Source organism: Chiloscyllium punctatum, unplaced genomic scaffold, assembly GCF_047496795.1.
Source record: "Chiloscyllium punctatum isolate Juve2018m unplaced genomic scaffold, sChiPun1.3 scaffold_100, whole genome shotgun sequence".
Taxonomy (NCBI): domain Eukaryota; kingdom Metazoa; phylum Chordata; class Chondrichthyes; order Orectolobiformes; family Hemiscylliidae; genus Chiloscyllium; species Chiloscyllium punctatum.
Genome location: NW_027309834.1, coordinates 342,960 through 365,288, shown reverse-complemented (window position 1 = coordinate 365,288; position 22,329 = coordinate 342,960). Strand labels below are relative to the sequence as shown.

Below are 22,329 nucleotides of genomic sequence, written 5' to 3'. Positions count from 1 at the left end.
CTCAGTCTTCTAAACTCAAGGGTATACAAGCCCCGTCGATTCAATCTTTCCGTGTAAGGCAATCCTGCCATTCCAGGAATTGACCTCGTCAACCTACGCTGCACTCCCTCAATAGCCAGAATGTCTTTCCCCAAATTTGGAGACCAGAACTGTACACAGTACTCCAGGTGTGGTCTCACCAGGGCCCTGTACAGCTGCAGAAGCACCTCTTTGCTTCTATACTCAATCCCTCTTGTTATGAAGCCCAGAATGCTATGAGCCTTCTTCACGACCTGCTGTACCTGCATGCTTGCCTTCATTGACTGGTGGACAAGAACACCCAGATCTCTCTGAACAGCCCCTTTACCTAATTTGATACCATTGAGGTAGTAATCTGCCTTCCTGTTCTTGCCACCAAAGTGGATAACCAGACATTTATCCACATTAAACTGCATCTGCCATGCATCTGCCCACTCACCTAACTTGTCCAGGTCACCCTGTAATCCCCTAACATCCTCATCACATTTCACCCTACCACCTAGCTTCGTGTCATCAGCAAATTTGCTAATGTTATTGCTGATACCATCTTCTATATCATTTACATATATTGTAAAAAGCTGCGGTCCCAGCATGGATCCCTGCGGTACCCCACTGGTCACTGCCTGCCATTTCGAAATGGAGCCGTTAATCACTACCCTTTGTTTCCTATTAGCCAACCAATTCTCTATCCAATCTAGTACTTTGCCCCCAATCCCGTGCGCCCTAATTTTACTCACTAACCTCTTGTGTGTATCTTTATCAAAAGCTTTCTGAAAGTCCAGGTACACTACATCCACTGGATCTCCCTCGTCCATCTTCCGAGTTACATCCTCAAAACATTCAAGAAGATTAGTCAAGCATGATTTCCCCTTCATAAATCCATGCTGACTCTGTCCTATCCTGTTACTATTATCCAGATGTGCCGTAATTAGTAAAAGAAGAAAAATGTACTTGAGGAAAAACGTTTTCTCATAGGGAGTGGTTAGGGTCTGTAAACCACTGTTTGACTTGACAAAGACACAGTTTCAATCGAGTTATTTAAAAACGAATTTGATGTTTATTTTGAAAGTAAAAGTGTGCAGAGTTACAGGGAGAAGGCAAGAGAATGATACCAAAACAGAAGCACATTTTCATCTGTGGAGACCCAGCACAGCTGAGGTGGTTTGTGACACATTTTTGATTCTGAGTGGACCAACAGAATGCAGGGAGTTAAATAACGGTGATATTGGCAAAGCCAGGATAAATCTACACAACAGAATATTACCCAGTAGGTACATGTCACAGGGAGGATGGCGCTGTCTAAAAATCCTGCAGGGTGTCCTGCCATCAGGCACAGTGCACTTCACTATTCAAATTCTACCAGAGTGAGAGCCAGAAAACGCAACTTGGTTAATTGTACGTTTTGTTTTCAGCACGGGAGTTACGAACAATGAGGGAAAGTGGAAATACTAGTGATTTATTCACATTGTATGTGTTTAAGGGAAACAGGGAGCTGAGGAAGACACCATAAGACCATAAGACCAAACGAAATAGGAGCAGAAGTAAGGCCATTCGGCCCATCGAGTCCACTCCGCCATTCAATCATGGCTGATGGGCATTTCAACTCCACTTACCCGCATTTTCCCCGTAGCCCTTAATTCCTTGTGACATCAAGAATTTATCAATTTCTGCCTTGAAGACATTTAGTGTCCCAGCCTCCACTGCACTTTGCGGCAATGAATTCCACAGGCCCACCACTCTCTGGCTGAAGAAATGTCTCCGCATTTCTGTTCTGAATTTACCCCCTCCAATTCTAAGGCTGTGTCCACGGGTGCTCGTCTCCTCACCTAACGGAAACAACTTTACTACCGTCCACTCTCTCCAAGCCATGTTTTATCTTGTACGTTTCTATTAGATCTCCCCTTCATCTTCTAAACTCCAATGAATACAATCCCAGGATCCTCAGCTGTTCCCCATATGTTAGACCTACCATTCCAGGGATCATCCGTGTGAATCTCTGCTGGACACGCTCCAGTGCCAGTATGTTCTTCCTGAGGTGTGGGGACCAAAACTGGACACAGTATTCCAAATGGGGCCTAACCAGAGCTTTACAAAGTCTCAGTAGCACAACGGTGCTTTTATATTCCAACACAAGGTAAAGCTATTGAGATCTGACTACAGAAGTAGCAAATACGTTGGACAGCGCAGAGGAGATCGTTGAAGTCTTGAATTCTGGTAGATGATCCTAGCGTGCTTTCATAAGGCCACACTGTTACAAAAGGTAATGTGTCCTTGTCTCTTGGCCTTGTGTTATAGCAAGGCAAATATCACCGTTACACTGCAGGAAGTTCCAAATTCCAACGAGAGGTCAGTCAGCATTTAACAAAGGATATATTGCAAAACCTTTCACGTAAATTGTTGCATTCCATATTAGTGTCTTGCTTTGATTCCTTCCCACGTGACCTGTCATTGTGCCTGCACTGAAGGTGTATTGCTTCTTCTGCGTGGCTTTTACAGTCTGTTTGACATAATGAAGCTGTACTGCCCCATCCTCTGATGCAAATTTCCACTGCAAATCAGCTTACCCCAACTTCTCTATCTGATACTTTTTCCTTTGCTTCGGTTTTAAGCGCTCGTTTTCGACTCAACCTGTCCTCCTCCAAAATAAAAACGATACTCAGCCACACTGTTATCACTGCAAACCAGTGACAATTTCATTCTGAGGTCAATCATTACTGCTGTCTCATTTCACATTATCAGCTTCCGCGCTCTATGGTGGTTTCTGGAAATCACTATTATTATAAACTGCTGCAACATCCGCCAATATGAAATAAAAACTGAAAGATTCAGGAAATTTTATCATCCACAAACAAACTACAATAAGGAATGTAACTATTGGGACAAACGTTAATGCAAGCAGATTGCAAAAGCTTCGTCTGAAAATCTTGCTGCAATTGTTTTGCTTATAATGAGCACACACATTGATTTCAAAGCAGAACCAATCCCCAACTCGTCGAAGGGAATTATTGGCTTTGAAGATGCGTTGAGAATGTTCACTGGAATCATTTCAGTAATGGGAGGACTGTCCTCCGGGAGCATATGAGTAAAATCATTCAATGTCGAATGGGGTTTCCAAACATCAGTGGTGAAGGGAATGTCTTCATTCACAAATTAAACGTTGGGTAAGATTTAAACAGGGACACACGAACAAACCAGACAAAAACATAGAAAGATGATAAACATTAGAAATGGGATAATTGTTTTTGGAAAGTTTTGATTTTAGATCCACGGTGGTCTTTGGTGATGGGTATTTCATGTCCACAACAAGTCTGCACAGAAAACGACTGCAGCCCCACTGTGATGTGGTTGAATGTCGGTTACCTTTAGAAAAAGCTGAGACTCACTCAGGTCAAGGGGATTTAGGGATGCTGGCCTTACAAACCTATTACCAAATTCATTGGAAGTACAAAGGAGGATTTCATGGCGAGGTTGTTCATGATCTGGTTAGATAATAATGAACGTTGTTTGAATTTATGAATAGGGAAATTGTATTACAAAGCAAGGAGTTCATAGTGTAACTGTAAAATCTAAAGGTCAAATTCAGTGCAAACATTGTTTGTAATCCTTGTCCTCAGTCTCCAACAATCAAAAGTAAAGACATTAGAAAGGGCGCAGCCACAATTTCGTGTATAGAAAGGCATGGGGAAACTCAGGGTTAGGTTTACTGAGGCATAAAAACATTAGAAATGATACAAACCAGTTTTATGAGGAAGATAGACAGAATGAGGGATTTTATTAACATGATTTTGAAAATGCTGTACTGGAAACATGCAAGTTTGGGAAGTAAACGAAAGATATCTTTCACATAACACAAGGTTTGAAGTGATTAAATCAGCGGTATTCCCTATTTCGAGTAAATCAATAAATAGATTCTCAGATTCAATACCATTGGTCAATGATCCTGAAAAGCTAGGGTCAGAGTTTCTTCTGCTCAAGAGCTATTTAAATTCAGAACGAATTTCCAGAAAGAACGATTGAAGTTGAGTCCAGAGTCTTTTATAAGACACATGAACAAGCACACAAGTAGGGAATTTACCATTGGGAGAAAGTCAAAGTGTGTGTAAAAAAATTTGAATTTTGTTGATTATCAAAAAAGACTTTTCATGAACACGTCCAGCTGGATAAGATGGAATATAAAATGTTCATGAATTTGAAAAGTATGGCATATTATTCAACACGAAACATTGCAAATGGAATTGATCTTCTAGACAATTGCAAACAAAAGTTACTTCCTAATGAGAAGGAATTGAATTGTCACTAGGAGACAAAATACCTGCTTTAAATATTTGCCCACATCCACATTATGTTACCTATATTTCATGCTTTCTGATCTCCATCCATTAAATTCTCAAAGTTGTCTCTATCTTTTTTAGCCCTCTGTTCTTTCATACAGCACGCAATTTTAAGCTGAAAGAAGCTCTGATCAAAACTGAATGCAATATTCGAACGGTCCCTTGTGATCTATCTAATTCCTTTTTGATTATTACAATGACCTTTGCGCGTTAACAGCAAATTGATTTACATGAAATGGGCTCACCATGTTTTGTTTTCTCTGAATTTAACGCAGTGTGCATGGGAAACACCATCCATTTGTTGAAAAATTATTTTTGGTTCTCTGTCCACACATGGTGTCACGTTTTAACAATTTGCAGCATGGTTGTTGGTAATGAGTCATTTTCCAGAAAAGGTCGTTTCTCAATTCAAAAAACTGGTACTTTCCAATCAACTTGGCTTTGCTCAACATCGCCTTCCGTCCTGAAACTTCAACACAACGATAAATTGAAGCTGCTCCATGCGAGGGTCAAATTTAATACCTCCACTCAACACAGCCTACTACATTGGCACAGAGATACCATCCACTGATTACCTGCTGCACTGGATCCACGCATTAATGCTTACCGCCACATTCCTGGTTGTATCAAAAAGGATGGCAAAACGAGTCCCTCTAATTCCACGTCTGGTAAGTGAAATTAAACGTTCGCCTTTACCAGTGGTTCCAAGGTTCTATGAGGAAATTGATGAGCTGCTCATTACTAAGATGAGTTAATTATTTAAAAATATATTTGCAATATTTCCGTCCACTAACTCCTGGGCTTTTTTATTTAGATTTCGATACGTAGAAATCTTTTAATTTTAATTTTGAACAGACTCAATGACTGATCTCCACAGTGCATGCGGAATCAATTATAACATGTCATAACACTCTGAGTTCTTCCATCTCACTCTGCTGTTTGGGACGTGTTCCAGTTCTGGGAAATTCACTTCCCTGTGTATCTGCTGCGGCTCCCAGCATGCCCTGTGGTACTACACGCATTTTCCTTCTGCCATTTGCTCACTGTGTTGCTGTAATTGTACAGTGGCCTGGTGTCATACGCCCCAGGAAAACAACACAGGCCAAGGTTGAGCAAAACAAACTTTATTGTAAAGTGTCGCTCCTGTTGGTTTTTGCGTTGTTCAATTCAATTTTCAGTTAGTCTTATTTCAGATTTTGAAATTGTATCGCTCTGTACATAAGTGCGATCGCTCAAACATATCTGTTCAGAAGAGAGGGAGTGCTAGTGCTGCCACTGAGCACTGGGGACTGTCTTCGAGTCGGGAAAACAATTCTTCAGAGACAGTGTTACGTCGCCACCGTCACGAAACTTTTAATTCCATCAGCTCCAATTTTTGATAGAATTCAATTCAACAGATCTTGTAACTTCTTTATTTCTATTCAGATCATTTGAGCAGAATGCCACATTGGGAATGCACTTGCCCAATCGAGCAGAGGGGAGGCCATACTCTGGGAAGTGGATTGTGCTATTTATTATTTCACCAACATCACGGAGAAATATCCACTTCTATGCACAATTTACTCAACTCAGTTAAGCATATGGTCAGATGCGCACAGTGTATGCGACGAGATGTCTGAGAAGTTAAAGTGATTGACAACTGACTCATTGTTGTCTACAGGCGTGAGATCGAATCTCACTCTCGTCGCTTATGGAGTGCAGTCGTTCGTGATGCTGTTTTTGTTTGGGTCTCGGCTAAATTGAAGGTCGACTGGTCAGTTTATCGCCATCGATGCTGCAGTAAAGTCTCCATTAATTAGTCAAATCTTTCACTTAAACGGTATTGAAATGCAGACTGACTTCGGATAATGAAAAGGAACACGGTTGTCCTTTCGAAGACAAGTTATTGTGAGCTTTTATCGAATGAATGAGATCCAGGAAAAGCAAATAACGAGAGATGGCAAGCGCATGTTTATCCAATGAGTTCATGAGTATTTTGTCAGATGAAACCTGAAGCAGCTTGGGTAGAAGTGATTCATCTTAGTGACAAAAGCACAGTCAGACAGCAGAAAATAATGGAGAAATTTCAAAAGTGGCCGAGGAAGGGTTCAGGGACAACGTGCACTGGCTTAAAATGCACAGCAGAGAACTTGCTAATGTAGGTACTGTGCATGGGCATGGACACAGTTACACATTGGTCTCTCCCTTTCTCATTGCTCTTGCCAGTGATGAATGCTGAACATGAGACGCAGACAAAGACAAGAAGTATGAAGCAAGCTCCCTCTCTTTATGAACAACTGGAGCAGACATCATGGTAACTGCAGGGACTGGCCAAAACTGTGGATCAATAACCGCTGACTAATGTCGAACAAACATGTGAAATTATTTAAATTTCGTTTATTCTCTTGTCATTAATAGCTATTTACTTCTAACAAGTGTGTGGCCAATAGAATTCAACGCCTCATTTCATGTTGGATAACAACATTATCAAAAATTTTTCAAATTGAGATCTATTGTGATCATGTGACACATTTAATAAGCTCATTTAAATGAATAGAAACCTCATTCCCTCACAGGAAAGAAAACTGCTGATTTCCTCAAATACGTCATCCTTGTTAAATAGCAGTTACTCAGCTTGTATCATATGATGAGATATTTATTGAAAATCCCCAATTTAGCACGATTATCTTACTTCACATTGAGTGCAATAGGCACATGCTAAATAATCCTTTGGGAAGAAAGTGTTTCACAAAGTATATTTGGGTGGTGATTAAAAATAAGTTAAGGTTCTCATATTGTGGATAATACACCTGTATTTGCATCCAACTTTAATAGTGCAACTACTCTGTGGCCCTCAGGGATGCAATCAGTGAGCACACGGTACTTCTATGATCGCATAGAGGCGCATTAGATGTCGGGGTTTCAGCTCAAATAGCACCTACAGTAGCTTCTATTGATATGGAGCAGCAGGGAGCATTGGGGTATCAGGCTGGGAGCTCCACCCTCACATGGAGCAGTTTCTATTCACATGACGCAGCACAGACCATTGGGATACCAGACGGTAAGCTCCAACCGCACCTGGAGAAGCTTCTATTGACATGGAGCAGCAGGAAGCATTGGGACATCACATTGGGTCACCAAATCACCTGGAGAAGATTTGATTGACATGGAGCTGGGAACATTGGGACATCAGGCTGGAATCTCCAACTTTACCTCGTGCACCTCGACCTCATGCAGCTCATGGTTATTTTATGAAATCTAAACCGAACATACATTCTTACACACACATACATTTACAGCTGAAAAGCGTCTCAGAAGATAGATTCAGATAACCATTAATTTATGTCTGGATTCATGGGCTATCCTTATCTGCTGCGAAATTGATATTGTAGCCAGCATTTCCCAGCAGCTGTGAAAGCAGGAGAGGGATTACCCAACCCTTTCCCTGAGAACGTGCTTCTATTACTATGCAGGCGCATATGTGAAAGCGTGCAAAAAGGTCATATGGCGCAGTGGGGTGAACAGGTGTATCGAGGTTTTTGAATCTCAGTTATGTGAATTCGAATGCCTGCGCTGCCATTTCGGTGGATCAGCTGTAATGCTACAGCATGTTGAAATGTGGATCAAAGTTAAAACGTTAGGGTTTGCTTCTCAAAGACTTGACAGTGGTGGGTGCGAATATAGACTCAGGCAAAGGGGTCAATGCCGGTACTAACATAATAGTGTTCGCTTCCCAAACGAAAAATCACGGGCTCAAGCAGCTCTATCGCTGGTGTTTCGTTTCAGAAGTGTTGTGTTTTCACAGGAGCCGACAGCAGACTGTTAAGTCGCGAGACACACGTTCCAGAGACGAGGGTTCGACTGCCATTTCTGCTGATCAACTCTAACGCTGCAGCTTGTTAAAATGCTGTTTCGGTCCCCACTGTATTGATGTTGAAAACAAAAGAAAAATGGGGTTGCCTCCCGAGGAATTAACTGTGGGGTGGGATAGTGCCAAATAATTCAAAATGTCTCTGCTGTCATGATCGTGTTCGCCTCCCACTCGGGATTATCGCAAACAGCTCTGCTGTTCCAGGCAAGTTGAGCTTTGACTGGAACCGAATGGAGACTGATATTTCATCGCTGTTGTGAAACAAAGTCCTACGGTGACTCGACTCGTCGTAATTTGGTTTTCTGGCAAATGGGAAAATCGTTCCAACGAATTTCGATGTGATATGTTATTGAATTTGCCCCATTTCCTTCATTTCCGTCCTGGAGACATCGGAAGGGAAAGGTAATCTAATCGAAACTGTGATTGTTGAAATTTTATGGCCCATTCTTATTAGGTTCTTTCTTTCTCTCTTTTCAGCATTGTCTGGAAAGTGGTGGTTCCCTAATGCTGCAGTATGTTTGAAAGAGTAGTTTGGAATTGTCCTGTTGTTAGTTGTGAGATTACTTTATAAATCATGCACTCGGACTGTCTCACATTTAGCATTCATGCATCTCTGTGTCTGAAAATGCATTAGGTATGCCAGTTTTGTTTGTGTCCCATGTTAAATGCTTTCTGTTTTGCGATTCGGTCAATACATTACGAATTAACAGGGTTTTTGAGGCAACTTCCAGCTGCAAAAATCCTCAACTGATGATCTGGGAAAATTTCACGGAGTATGGTCAGTCGGAGCAAAAGTAAGGAAGTCGTTCCTTTCTGCAGTGTTTCGCAATACTACTTTTCCCGTGAGCAGTCGAACACACTAAAGGATTGTGCCACAGACTGCGACAGCAAGCTCCGCTAAAAAGTAATCCTTTAAAGCCGGTGTAAGCAACACAACATTATTGGGGGACATTATTGGAGATCATGTCGCAGCAGTTACGCTGCAGGGAAAGTCGTCCCAGCCTAGTCCACCTCGCCCTACGGTCCAAACATTGACCACATCCTTGTCTATATTTTATCATCAATTTCACGTGTCTTTTTTTTATGTTTTGAAGATGTCAATTACGCTGGACAACAACGAGCTATTGGAAACAGAAAGGTGAAACGAAGAATGGCTTCAACTTTCAGTGCTGGATGCCCCTGAGCTGCCGGACGGGCGGCTGCGGCTTGTTTCTGTAGTGTAGTGGTCATCACGTTCGCCTCACACGCGAAAGGTCCCCAGTTCGAAACTGGGCAGAAACTGCTTTGTTCTTCAACGGCAGCCTTTTACATGGACAAGAACGGTGCTTTCTTGCTTGCTTTCCCATCTGCAAACCTGCCTTCGAAGTTGCTTGAATAAATCTGCTCTCGTAGTGAAATGTAATGCAATTCCAATTAATGACTGTGCAAAGAATTGTAAAGTTTTTATCCAAACTGGTTCTGATCATATGCAATTCTGTTTGAGAGTGTAGTTACCCCCTTCTGATTCTTCTACGAAAAGCAGTACCGCATTTGCATTCCTTGCGCAGGCGGCTCGGTTCAAAGACAGGGAAGAAGCTGATGCGCTGGTGTCCCAGCGCACCACGGATTCCTGAACTTGTCTGTCTGTCAAATGTACCCCAAAGGCGTCTCTGAAAGGCCTCGTTTGGAAGCTGTCTGTTGTTATTCAACGTACGAGAATTGGCACCAGAGGTCCTGAATCATGTTTTGGAGCAGTTCGCACTTGAGTGGCTCTTTCAATCAGCAACAGCAATGAAAGAAATTACACTCTCAGAGGAACCTCTGGACCTGTGCTTTCATGGTGTCGCTAGTATTAAGGTGCGCCCCGAGACCTAAGCCACGTTGAAACTGAAACGGAGGAATCGACAGAGAGGTTACAGAATGACATCGCATCCATTTGGTTTTCTTGAAATCACTGAGGAGCAGGAAAATGTAAACGGCGAAGTCGAGTGGGGAAGTCAGGCAGTTGCAGCTCTGGAGAAACTCCTTCTTTGTGACTCACTCAGCAACCAGACACGTGAAGGTGACTCAGAGGCGTGAGAGCTCTTCACATCGAGAACAAAAAGCAATCAAGGGCAGTTAGCACCTCTTCCGGAGTGGGGGTGGGGTGAGGTAATTACCTTTTGACTTCTGTTACTATGTTGAGAAACTGCCTTTTAGATTGAGGTGAACAGAAACTGCATTATTGAGTCGCTTCTCGTCGATTCCCACACAGGTTTCCAACTCAGTTGCTATCCATGTGGCTGATGTCCAGGAGTGAACATCTCTGCAGCAAATTGCACGGTTAGGGTAAAAGGCAAGGAAAGTGTCATCTCGAACTGGCTCCGAGGTCAGAGCATCGTCACAATGTGATCTGTCGTTCTCGAATAGGAATGCGACCTCCGGTTTTAGGGTGGAGTACATTGTTTGGGACTCCTTTTTCTGCAAAACAGACACAGTGACTGAAATTACGCTGCACGGTATGATGTGGAACACGGCTTTGTGCATTTTCCCTGTAGTCCGGTGTGCTTCATGTTCCGTGTAAACGTGAAACTTGCCCTGTTTCAAGCAATGGGTGAAATCATTTAGCAAAGCAAGAATCGAAATTGCAGTAATGTCAAGCAGCTCGTGGTTATTTGACCAAATCATAACCGAACATATATTCTCACAGATACATTTGGAGCTGAAAGGAGTCTGAGAAGATAGACTCAGCTTACCATTGATTTATGTCTGGATTGATGGGCTCTCATTATCTGCTGCGAAATTGATATTGTAGACGGGCACATCCCAGCAGCTGTGCGAGTCGGAGAGGGATCATGGAACCATTTTCATGTGACTTGGCATCTGTTGTTATGCAGGAGAGCACAGTTGGAAACGCAAGAAAATAGGTCGCGCGGCCGGCTGGTAGTGTGGCCGAGCGGTCTAAGGCGCTGGATCCAGGTTCCAGTCTCGAAAGGGGCGTGGGTTCGAATCCCACCACTGCCATTTCTGCAGATCAACTCCAACGCTGCAGCTTGTTAAAATGCTGTTTCTGTCCCCACTGTATTGATGTTGAAAACAAAAGTAAAATGGCTTTGCTTCCCGGGGAATTAACTGTGGTGTGGGATAGTGCCGAATATTTCAAAGTGTCTCTGACTGTCATGATCGTGTTCGCCTCCCGCGCAGAAAATCGCAAGCAGCTGTGCTGTTCCAGGCAAGTTGAGCTCGTACTGGAACCGAATGGAGACCGTTATTTCATCGCTGTTGTGAAACAAAGTCCTGGGGTGACTCGACTCGCCGTTATTTGGTTTTTCGGCCAATGGGAAAATCGTTCCAACGAATTTCGATGTGATATGTTGTTGAATTTCTCCCATTTCCTTCGTTTCCGTCCTGGAGACATCGGGAGGGAAAGGTCATCTAATCGAGACTGCGATTGGTGAAATTCACTTTTTATGGCCCATTCTTATTAGGTTCTTTCTTTCTCTCTTTTCAGTATTGTCTGGGAAGTGGTGGTTCCCTAAGGCTGCAGTATGTTTGAAAGAGAAGCTTGGAATTGTCCTGTTGTTAGTTGTGAGATTACTTTATAAATCATACCCTGGGACTGTCTCACATTTAGCATTCATGCATCTCTGTGTCTGAAAATGCATTTAGGTATGCCAGCTTTGTTTGTGTTCCGTGTTAAATGCTCTCTGTTTTGCGATTCGCTCAATACTTTCCGAGTTAACAGCGTTTCTGAGGAAACTTCGAGCTGCAAAAGTCCTTCACTGAGGATCTGGGAAAATTTCACAGAGTATGGTCAGTCGGAGCAAAGGTAAGGAAGTCGTTCCTTTCTGCAGTGTTTCGCAATACTACCTTTCCCGTGAGCATCGAACACAGTAAAGGATTGTACCACAGACTGCGACGGCAAGCTCCGCTAAAAAGTAATCCTTTAAAGCAGGTGTAAGCAACACAACGTTTTTGGGGGACACCGCGTGGAAACAGATACTTCGGTGTATCTCGTCCATGCTCAGCACATAGCCAAATATAAACAAGTCCGGTTCCCCAGTATTTGGCCCCAAACCCTCTCAACCCATCCTATCCAGAAACTCATGCAATTTTCTGAGCCTCCTCCGCTTCCTCTGGTAGCTCATTCCATACACGCACAACCTTCTGTGTGGGAAATGTGCCTCAGGTCCTTTGTCAATTTCAGCCCACTCACCTTAAACCTATGCTCTCGAGTTTTCAACTCACCCCAACTTGGGTAAAACACGTAAATACTCAGTTTCCAACCCTTCCATTAGATCATGTCGCAGTCGTTACGCTGCAGGGAAAGTCGTCCCAGCCTAGTCCACCTCGCCCTACGGTCCAAACATTGACCACATCCTTGTCTATATTTTATCATCAATTTCACGTGTCTTTTTTTTATGTTTTGAAGATGTCAATTACGCTGGACAACAACGAGCTATTGGTAACAGAAAGGTGAAACGAAGAATGGCTTCAACTTTCAGTGCTGGATGCCCCTGAGCTGCCGGACGGGCGGCTGCGGCTTGTTTCTGTAGTGTAGTGGTCATCACGTTCGTCTCACACGCGAAAGGTCCCCAGTTCGAAACTGGGCAGAAACTGCTTTGTTCTTCAACGGCAGCCTTTTACATGGACAAGAACGGTGCTTTCTTGCTTGCTTTCCCATCTGCAAACCTGCCTTCGAAGTTGCTTGAACAAATCTGCTCGCGTAGTGAAATGTAATGCAATTCCAATTAATGACTGTGCAAAGAATTGTAAAGTTTTTATCCAAACTGGTTCTGATCATATGCAATTCTGTTTGAGAGTGTAGTTACCCCCTTCTGATTCTTCTACGAAAAGCAGTACCGCATTTGCATTCCTTGCGCAGGCGGCTCGGTTCAAAGACAGGGAAGAAGCTGATGCGCTGGTGTCCCAGCGCACCACGGATTCCTGAACTTGTCTGTCTGTTAAATGTACCCCAAAGGCGTCTCTGAAAGGCCTCGTTTGGAAGCTGTCTGTTGTTATTCAACGTACGAGAATTGGCACCAGAGGTCCTGAATCATGTTTTGGAGCAGTTCGCACTTGAGTGGCTCTTTCAATCAGCAACAGCAATGAAAGAAATTACACTCTCAGAGGAACCTCTGGACCTGTGCTTTCATGGTGTCGCTAGTATTAAGGTGCGCCCCGAGACCTAAGCCACGTTGAAACTGAAACGGAGGAATCGACAGAGAGGTTACAGAATGACATCGCATCCATTTGGTTTTCTTGAAATCACTGAGGAGCAGGAAAATGTAAACGGCGAAGTCGAGTGGGGAAGTCAGGCAGTTGCAGCTCTGGAGAAACTCCTTCTTTGTGACTCACTCAGCAACCAGACACGTGAAGGTGACTCAGAGGCGTGAGAGCTCTTCACATCGAGAACAAAAAGCAATCAAGGGCAGTTAGCACCTCTTCCGGAGTGGGGGTGGGGTGAGGTAATTACCTTTTGACTTCTGTTACTATGTTGAGAAACTGCCTTTTAGATTGAGGTGAACAGAAACTGCATTATTGAGTCGCTTCTCGTCGATTCCCACACAGGTTTCCAACTCAGTTGCTATCCATGTGGCTGATGTCCAGGAGTGAACATCTCTGCAGCAAATTGCACGGTTAGGGTAAAAGGCAAGGAAAGTGTCATCTCGAACTGGCTCCGAGGTCAGAGCATCGTCACAATGTGATCTGTCGTTCTCGAATAGGAATGCGACCTCCGGTTTTAGGGTGGAGTACATTGTTTGGGACTCCTTTTTCTGCAAAACAGACACAGTGACTGAAATTACGCTGCACGGTATGATGTGGAACACGGCTTTGTGCATTTTCCCTGTAGTCCGGTGTGCTTCATGTTCCGTGTAAACGTGAAACTTGCCCTGTTTCAAGCAATGGGTGAAATCATTTAGCAAAGCAAGAATCGAAATTGCAGTAATGTCAAGCAGCTCGTGGTTATTTGACCAAATCATAACCGAACATATATTCTCACAGATACATTTGGAGCTGAAAGGAGTCTGAGAAGATAGACTCAGCTTACCATTGATTTATGTCTGGATTGATGGGCTCTCATTATCTGCTGCGAAATTGATATTGTAGACGGGCACATCCCAGCAGCTGTGCGAGTCGGAGAGGGATCATGGAACCATTTTCATGTGACTTGGCATCTGTTGTTATGCAGGAGAGCACAGTTGGAAACGCAAGAAAATAGGTCGCGCGGCCGGCTGGTAGTGTGGCCGAGCGGTCTAAGGCGCTGGATCCAGGTTCCAGTCTCGAAAGGGGCGTGGGTTCGAATCCCACCACTGCCATTTCTGCAGATCAACTCCAACGCTGCAGCTTGTTAAAATGCTGTTTCTGTCCCCACTGTATTGATGTTGAAAACAAAAGTAAAATGGCTTTGCTTCCCGGGGAATTAACTGTGGTGTGGGATAGTGCCGAATATTTCAAAGTGTCTCTGTCTGTCATGATCGTGTTCGCCTCCCGCGCAGAAAATCGCAAGCAGCTGTGCTGTTCCAGGCAAGTTGAGCTCGTACTGGAACCGAATGGAGACCGGTATTTCATCGCTGTTGTGAAACAAAGTCCTGGGGTGACTCGACTCGTCGTTATTTGGTTTTTCGGCCAATGGGAAAATCGTTCCAACGAATTTCGATGTGATATGTTGTTGAATTTCTCCCATTTCCTTCGTTTCCGTCCTGGAGACATCGGACTTGTTTGTCTGTCAAAGGGAAAGGTAATCTAATCGAGACTGTGATTGGTGAAATTCACTTTTTATGGCCCATTCTTATTAGGTTCTTTCTTTCTCTCTTTTCAGTATTGTCTGGGAAGTGGTGGTTCCCTAAGGCTGCAGTATGTTTGAAAGAGTAGTTTGGAATTGTCCTGTTGTTAGTTGTGAGATTACTTTATAAATCATGCCCTCGGACTGTCTCACATTTAGCATTCATGCATCTCTGTGTCTGAAAATGCATTAGGTATGCCAGCTTTGTTTGTGTTCCGTGTTAAATGCTTTCTGTTTTGCGATTCGCTCAATACTTTACGAGTTAACAACGTGTCTGAGGAAACTTCCAGCTGCAAAAGTCCTTAACTGAGGATCTGGGAAAATTTCACAGAGTATGGTCAGTCGGAGCAAAAGTAAGGAAGTCGTTCCTTTCTGCAGTGTTTCGCAATACTACCTTTCCCGTGAGCATCGAACACAGTAAAGGATTGTACCACAGACTGCGACGGCAAGCTCCGCTAAAAAGTAATCCTTTAAAGCAGGTGTAAGCAACACAACGTTTTTGGGGGACACCGCGTGGAAACAGATACTTCGGTGTATCTCGTCCATGCTCACCACAAAGCCAAATTTAAACAAGTCCGGTTCCCCAGTATTTGGCCTCAAACTCTCTAAACCCATGCCATGTTGTGTGCCATTGATTTCATTGACATTGAGATATTTTGCTTATACAGGAAGGGATTCATAATCGCGTAAAGTTCGTAATTAAAGTCATATTTTCTTTTTTAAAATTATGAGAATTCCTTTGTGAAACAGTGATTTAGAGATGCCGGAGTTGGACTGGGGTGAGGAAAGTTAAAAATCATGTGACACTATGTTATAGTCCAACAGGTTTATTGGGAAGCCCTAACTTTCAAGGTGATGCCTCTTCATCGGGCGACCTTCATCTCTTCATCCGCTCGGACTAGAGAATAAGGATTGGTGTACGTGAGGAGTTGAACTGCACCATAATGATGTGTTAAATGTTTATTGAAACTCTTCTGCAGAATTAAGTTCACAGAATAAACAATATTTGAACATTCTTGAGCTGACTAGAAGTAAAATCCTGTTGCCCACCATATGAATAATACCCGAATGTATTTTGATTTAATAAAATGAATTTCATTACTTAGATACTTTAAAATTTTAAAAACTGCAGTGTCCTCAAATCTAAAATTTGGATATAATGTAATATGATACATAATGTTATTAATGACCTGAAAATAATAAATTGCAGATTAAGAGATTATTAGAATGAACAACAGACAGAAGCAGATCCAAAACTGGATTGAAAATCAATTCAAACTCTGCTTAGATATATTCTAATCACCATTCCAAGCTGCTCTGGCATATCTCTGTTGGAGAAGGGAACCGAACCCACACCTCCTAGTCTCATAAGAGTGACACTACTAGAGATCCACAAGTGTCTTTCATTATGTTCCTAACAAGGAAGGGTGGGATTATAATCAATTGTGATGACTCAAATGAAAACTAATCAATATTCATTCCGATAATTGGGCTGGGAATTAATTAGACTGTTTCTGTGTGTAATGGACTGAGAATGAAATAATAATTCCCAATAATGATGGTACTAAGCAGAAATGCACTTACTTAAAAATTAAAATCATGACAATTGAAAGAAAGATAAATGCACATATCATGCGCTTCTTGTAAATTCATGAAAAATATGACTGCGGAATGTGTTTAAAGCCGTTTTTCTTATAATGAAACGATAGCTAGAATGCTTAGCAGCAGGATGTAATCGCAAAAAAAACATTCAATGTGACTATTCAGCTGCAGGCAGCTCCCCTTCCTTACACATAGGTATAACTTCCAACAATTCAAAATTTACTCTGATAAAGAAAAGAACATACGCATGTAAATTCTTTTTTCTTGTTGACAAAAAAGTCACAAATTTGAATTTTTTTTAGCTTTAAAGTATTTAACTATTCCTGTGATCAGAAATACAATAAATCTTCATGTTGAAGAAAAATATGATCAAATCAATTCAAATCAAAATAAATATCGATATTCACAACAATTGGGAGAGTAGACACAACAATATCTTTCCATGTACTGATCCATAATTCCACTTTTATACCCCTTACTGGAATGATCAATTATTAGATATTAGCAATAACTAAATTATTAATATGCTGTCAGTGAACTGAATATTAATGAGAAATCTCATATTGCTGTTTGAAAGAGCAATGTGTCGATATAAACAGTAATTCTTAGTGAAATGCCTTAGACATCTCTTAATCAATGAGGCTATGTATACTTTGATTGTTGAAACGAGTAGCATTCAGTTACTTATAAAGAGCATTGGATGGAAATCACTGCTTTTTGGTGCAGAGCTGAAAGATTTTGTTATTGTAGTATTGGCAGTAAGAAATAATGGATTAAATTATGATGTGCATATCACCTTACTAAATATTTTCAAGTTTTCTAAAAGGCTTCTGGTCCAATCTTCAGTTTAACAAGGGGAAGTTTGGGTCAGAACATCAGTAACTGCAAACAATTTCGACACATCTCCATCAAAGTTATTAATCTGATAATTCAGAACAAATATCAAAAACTTACCTCTGTAAATTTAGTTGACTATATTTTTAGATTGTAGTAAAGTTCGTTCTCTACTTATTTCCTTCCTATTTCTGACACCAGTGGCTAAATATGGATTAGATTAAATGTCATATGAGTTAGACGTTCGTTTTCTCTCACAGATCCGTGCAGCACAGGAATTGGTTATTTGGCCCATAACGTTGTGCTGAACATAATGCAAAAGAAACTCATCCCTTCTGCCAACTCTTGGTCCATATCCTTCCAAATTATCGAAATGAACATTAAAGAGCCTTAATGTATCTGCTTCCACCACCAACCATGGAAGTTCATTCCAGACACCTACCACTCCCTGTGTAAAAACAAATTGCCCGTTACATGCCCCTTGAACTTTCCCCCTAACCTTAAATGCATGTCACATAGTTTTTGATGCTTCAACTATGGGAAAAACTTTCTGACCGTCAACCCTATCTACGTATCTCATGATTGTAGAGACTTCCATCAAGTCTTCCCCCAGTCTCCGCCACTCCACAAAAAAGCAATCTGAGTTTTTTCTCGCCTCTCTGAATCCAGGCAGCATCCTGGTAAAAGCCCTCTGTACCCTCTCCAAATCCTCCATACCTGTCCTGTAATGTGGAGAACAAAAGTGAATAAAATACTTCAAGTATGCCTTAACCAGTCTTATAAAGTTACAACATGGCTTCCTGACACTTGTAACCAGTTCTCTGACCAATACAGGCAAGCATACCATTTGCCTTCCTAACCACTTTCAGGGAGCCATGGTCTTGAACACCAAGATCCCTTTCAATAATAAAGCTGTTAGGGTCCTGCTATTAACTATCTACTTTTCCTTAACATTTGAGCTTCCAAAGTGAAACACCTCACACTTGTATGGATTAAACTTCACCTTTAATTACTCTGCCCATATCTGCAATTTATCTTTTTCCTGCTGCATTATATGACAACCCTCTACATTGTCCCCAACTGCACTGAACTTATTAACTCCCCCAATTCGATTATAATCCATTTCACTTCTATATAATTGTATCACAAACAGAAGGGTTCCAGTACAGGTACCTGTGGAAAAAAGACAGGTAATGAGGGAAATGCAGAATTCTTGACGAAATGAGGTTTTTTTTCAATGACAGAACAATTCTGATGAATAATCTTCTAAGGTGTGATTTTTGTTTTTAAATTAACCCAATGTTTTAATTCTCAGTTTACTGATCTTAATGAATATCCAGTACAAACTGCTTTGTTAATATTGAATCATTTTAAGTGTTGAGTTCTAACGTTAATTATTGTTTAATTGTTATTTCAATTCTCACACCATCAGGAGATTCACATTTTAGTTGAATCCATTATTTCTTAGTGCCAGTATCATAATGAAATATTAACATTCTTTTCAGGTCAACTCACCTGCAATCAACCAAAGTTTTCTCATCCAACATCTAACTATCTCATTCTCTTTCATTTGAGTTCTCATATTAATGGAAGGATCATTAAACAGTCTTATCAATTAAGAGATGGCTAACTATTTTTCATATAAATATTTCATTTTTTTCCAACATATTGCACAATTACATTGCAAAAAGAGTTTTCTTATCATTATTAAATTTGTTATCAGCCATTTTAAAACTAATTATGGTCAATATCTAACCGGCAAACATTGTTGAAATCCAATATCTCCAGCTGTCGATGTGGAGCTATGGCTCAATACATCAACTGACGTAAACAATATTGCACTCTGCAATCTCTTAATCTTAGCAAAAATAATTTTAAGTGTTTACGCTTAGATGGATTGAATTGGTTGTGAGCAAAAATGCAGACTGAAGAAAGGTCACTGGCCCAAAAGTTTTCACACTGATTTCTCCCCACAGATGCTGCCAGACCTGCTGAGTTATTTTCCAGCAATTACTGATTTTGCTTGTGATTTCCAGCATCCACAGTTTTGTTTACATTCTTGTATTGATTATATTTCACTTCAATTCTAACATTTCTATATATCTGATTATGACAATAAGAGCTAGATATTTTTCATGTTAAACATGATTTAAATTTTCCGAGTTTCTTGTTTAAATAAACCAGAATTAACAAATGTTTGCTCTATGCTATAACAATAAATCTTGAATTCTTAGCAATCACAATTTTTTGAAAATGAGGAAAGTTATCTTTCGCTGTATAGTCACATTGAAAGACTAATGCTTTATTTCCATTTCATGTGCATTACAAAGCGTGTTAATTTTTATTTATGCAGATGAATAACTGCTTCAAACATATTGACTTACTTGATTATCATGAGATCTATGTTTATTTAAGATCATTGTTGCTTCGTTCCTTCATTATTAGAAATAACTAATTCTTTTTATCGATCCATTACACTCTGGAACTGTCTAATACAAGCCTAGTCCAATTATAACAATAAATATCTCAGTAGTTTTCCCTGTGAATAAACACAGTAAGTATGTGATTATAGTCCTGCCCTTCCTGCAAGGGAATATTATGGAGGACTCCGGTAATGTCTGTACTAGTAGACCAGGTGGCATGGGTTCAATTCCCACCTTCAACAGAGGTGTGTCAAATCACCTCAGAGTTGATGAGAAAATATCTAAGTGTCGATTGAACTGCTTTTCAACCAACATTGTCTCAACTTGTAACTGTTGTTCATTATAATGATCACAACATCTTGAATTTATTTGCTTCACATCACTGATTAAAGTATGAATGTTATTACGCTGCTTCTAAATACCTCTCAACTTTTAGTAACTTTGCAGTCTTAAAGATTCTACGATTTAAGGTGAGGGGGAAAGATTTAAAAGGGGTCTGAGGGGCAACGTTTCCACACAGTGTGTTTCACATTTTAGGATGAGCTGTGAGAGGAAGGGCAGAGGCTGGCACAAATACAACATCTAAAAGACTTTTGGACTGTTTATTGTATAGAAAACGTCCAAAGGGGTATGGGACAAACACAGGGAAATGGGACTAGTTTAGTTTAGGAAACCTGGCCGGAATGCCAAGTTAGGCTGAATGTCCTGTTTCCATGCTGTATCAGTCTAGCATTCGACAACTCAAACTTCACTGTGATTGGTAAAGGAAAGAACAAACGGATGTTAATTCTATTTAGTGTCCATAAAAAAGTGAAATGCATTTTAAATAATTTTGTCACATGAAATAGTTCGCTCTTATTGTGATAAGAAATACAATGATTGTGAGCATTGAAGTGAAATAAAATTAAATCAATTCAACTGTGTTTCCATGGTTAACATAAAAATTGATATTCACAATCATTGTGAGTTTGTACATTGCAATATCTTCACATTACTTCATGTACTGAGCCATTATTACACATTTATACCCCCTACTGAACTGAACAATAATTAGATATTAGCAACACTCAGATTTTCGAAAATCTATCAGTACACTTAGAAGAAGGAGAGATTCAATTTCACTACATGACTGTGCAATGCGCAGACATGAACAGGAATTTTTGCAGTGAAAAGTAGTTACAGTTCTCTGAATTCATAAGGCTGAAATTACTGTGATTATTCAAATGAGCAAAAGTCAGTTTACAAAGCGTGTTGGATGCAAAATGATTGGTTCCATTGTGGGATAGTGGACCTGAAAACAATAGCATTGTTGCAATGGATTAAAATAATATATGGATCTGACGATACACGTTAGGAAGACAAACAAATTATTCTGCAAGTATTATAAGGATAATGAATTCATAATAAAAGTTGTATTCTGAACAAATAAATTGACTCAATATTTTAAAAACACTTTGCTCTGATGTTGATTAGACATACACTAAGATCGGTAAACTGAAGACTGAATTATAATACCTAGATTGATGGATTGAGGACAATAAATGAGCCATTCAATAGTTATTGAAAAGAATTTATATTTTTGTCAAAATGCAGACAATACAGAAGTAATGCATTTCATTCAATGAGTTTACTTGTAGAAACATGTGTTCTTAATTTATGAAATTTTATTGTGATCGATGTTCAAACATTTGTGTCTGAATTAGGAAGTAAATAAAAAGATAATGAAAATGAATATGAGAGTGACCACAAGATACAGTCCGTGATATTGGATAGAAAAAGGAATTCGCATAATCTTATGAGTATTTAATGTTAATAAAATATAACTCCTCAGGTACTGAAGCAGTCCAAGTCCAAGTACAACAAGACCTGGACAGTATCCAGGCTTGGGCTTACAGGAGGCAAGTAACATACATGCCACATAAATGCAGGTTATCACGTATAAGAAATAACCTAACCACCATCCCTTGACATTCGATGGTGTTACCATGACTGAACATCCACTATCAACATTATCCTGTGGATTATCATTGATCAGGAACTGAACTGGTCTCACCACATAAACACAGTGGCTACAAGAGTAATTCAACTCCTGGCTCCTGAAATCCTGTCCAAACGCTACCAAGCACAAGTCAGGAGTGTGATGGAATACTCCCCACTTGCCTGGATGAGTGCAGCCCTAACAACACTTAAGAAACTTGATACCATCCGGACTAAAGCAGCCCGCTTGATTGGCACTGCTGCTACTGAGCATCAGTGGTGGTGAGGGTGGATGCTTGTGGATGTCCTACCTGCAATCTCTGCCTCTTCTTATTAACAAAGATAAAAGAATCTTACATTGCTCAACTTTCTCATCAAAACCGAGTACTGTATTCACCTCAACCCTCCAACCACAAGGGATGAACTCAGATTTCTCCAGTTTCCTCATTTCTCCTCCACCTACCTTGTCTCAATCAAATCCCTCGAACTCAGCACCACCTTCCTAACCTACAATCTTCTTCCTGACCTCTCCGCCCCCACTCCATTCGA

At 40.9% G+C, this 22,329-nt stretch overlaps 1 long non-coding RNA gene and 4 other non-coding genes across 5 annotated transcripts in view; 4 read left to right on the top strand and 1 right to left on the bottom strand.

Annotated features, from left to right (window-relative positions):
• Nucleotides 1–9,407: 9,407 nt before the first annotated feature.
• Nucleotides 9,408–9,480, top strand: trnav-cac (transfer RNA valine (anticodon CAC)). Its single transcript has one exon. It is a non-coding gene; the product is annotated as a tRNA-Val (tRNA).
• Nucleotides 9,481–11,099: 1,619 nt separating this feature from the next.
• trnal-cag (transfer RNA leucine (anticodon CAG)) lies at nucleotides 11,100–11,181 on the top strand. The gene has a single exon. It is a non-coding gene; the product is annotated as a tRNA-Leu (tRNA).
• A 1,522-nt stretch (nucleotides 11,182–12,703) lies between these two features.
• Nucleotides 12,704–12,776, top strand: trnav-cac (transfer RNA valine (anticodon CAC)). Its single transcript has one exon. It is a non-coding gene; the product is annotated as a tRNA-Val (tRNA).
• Nucleotides 12,777–14,395: 1,619 nt separating this feature from the next.
• Nucleotides 14,396–14,477, top strand: trnal-cag (transfer RNA leucine (anticodon CAG)). Its single transcript has one exon. It is a non-coding gene; the product is annotated as a tRNA-Leu (tRNA).
• A 281-nt stretch (nucleotides 14,478–14,758) lies between these two features.
• LOC140471526 (uncharacterized) overlaps nucleotides 14,759–22,329 on the bottom strand; it is a 28,700-nt gene continuing 21,129 nt past the window's right edge. The window contains exon 7 of the long non-coding RNA XR_011957070.1: nucleotides 14,759–14,884. This is a non-coding gene — a long non-coding RNA (uncharacterized lncRNA). The remainder of the gene's footprint in view (nucleotides 14,885–22,329) is intronic.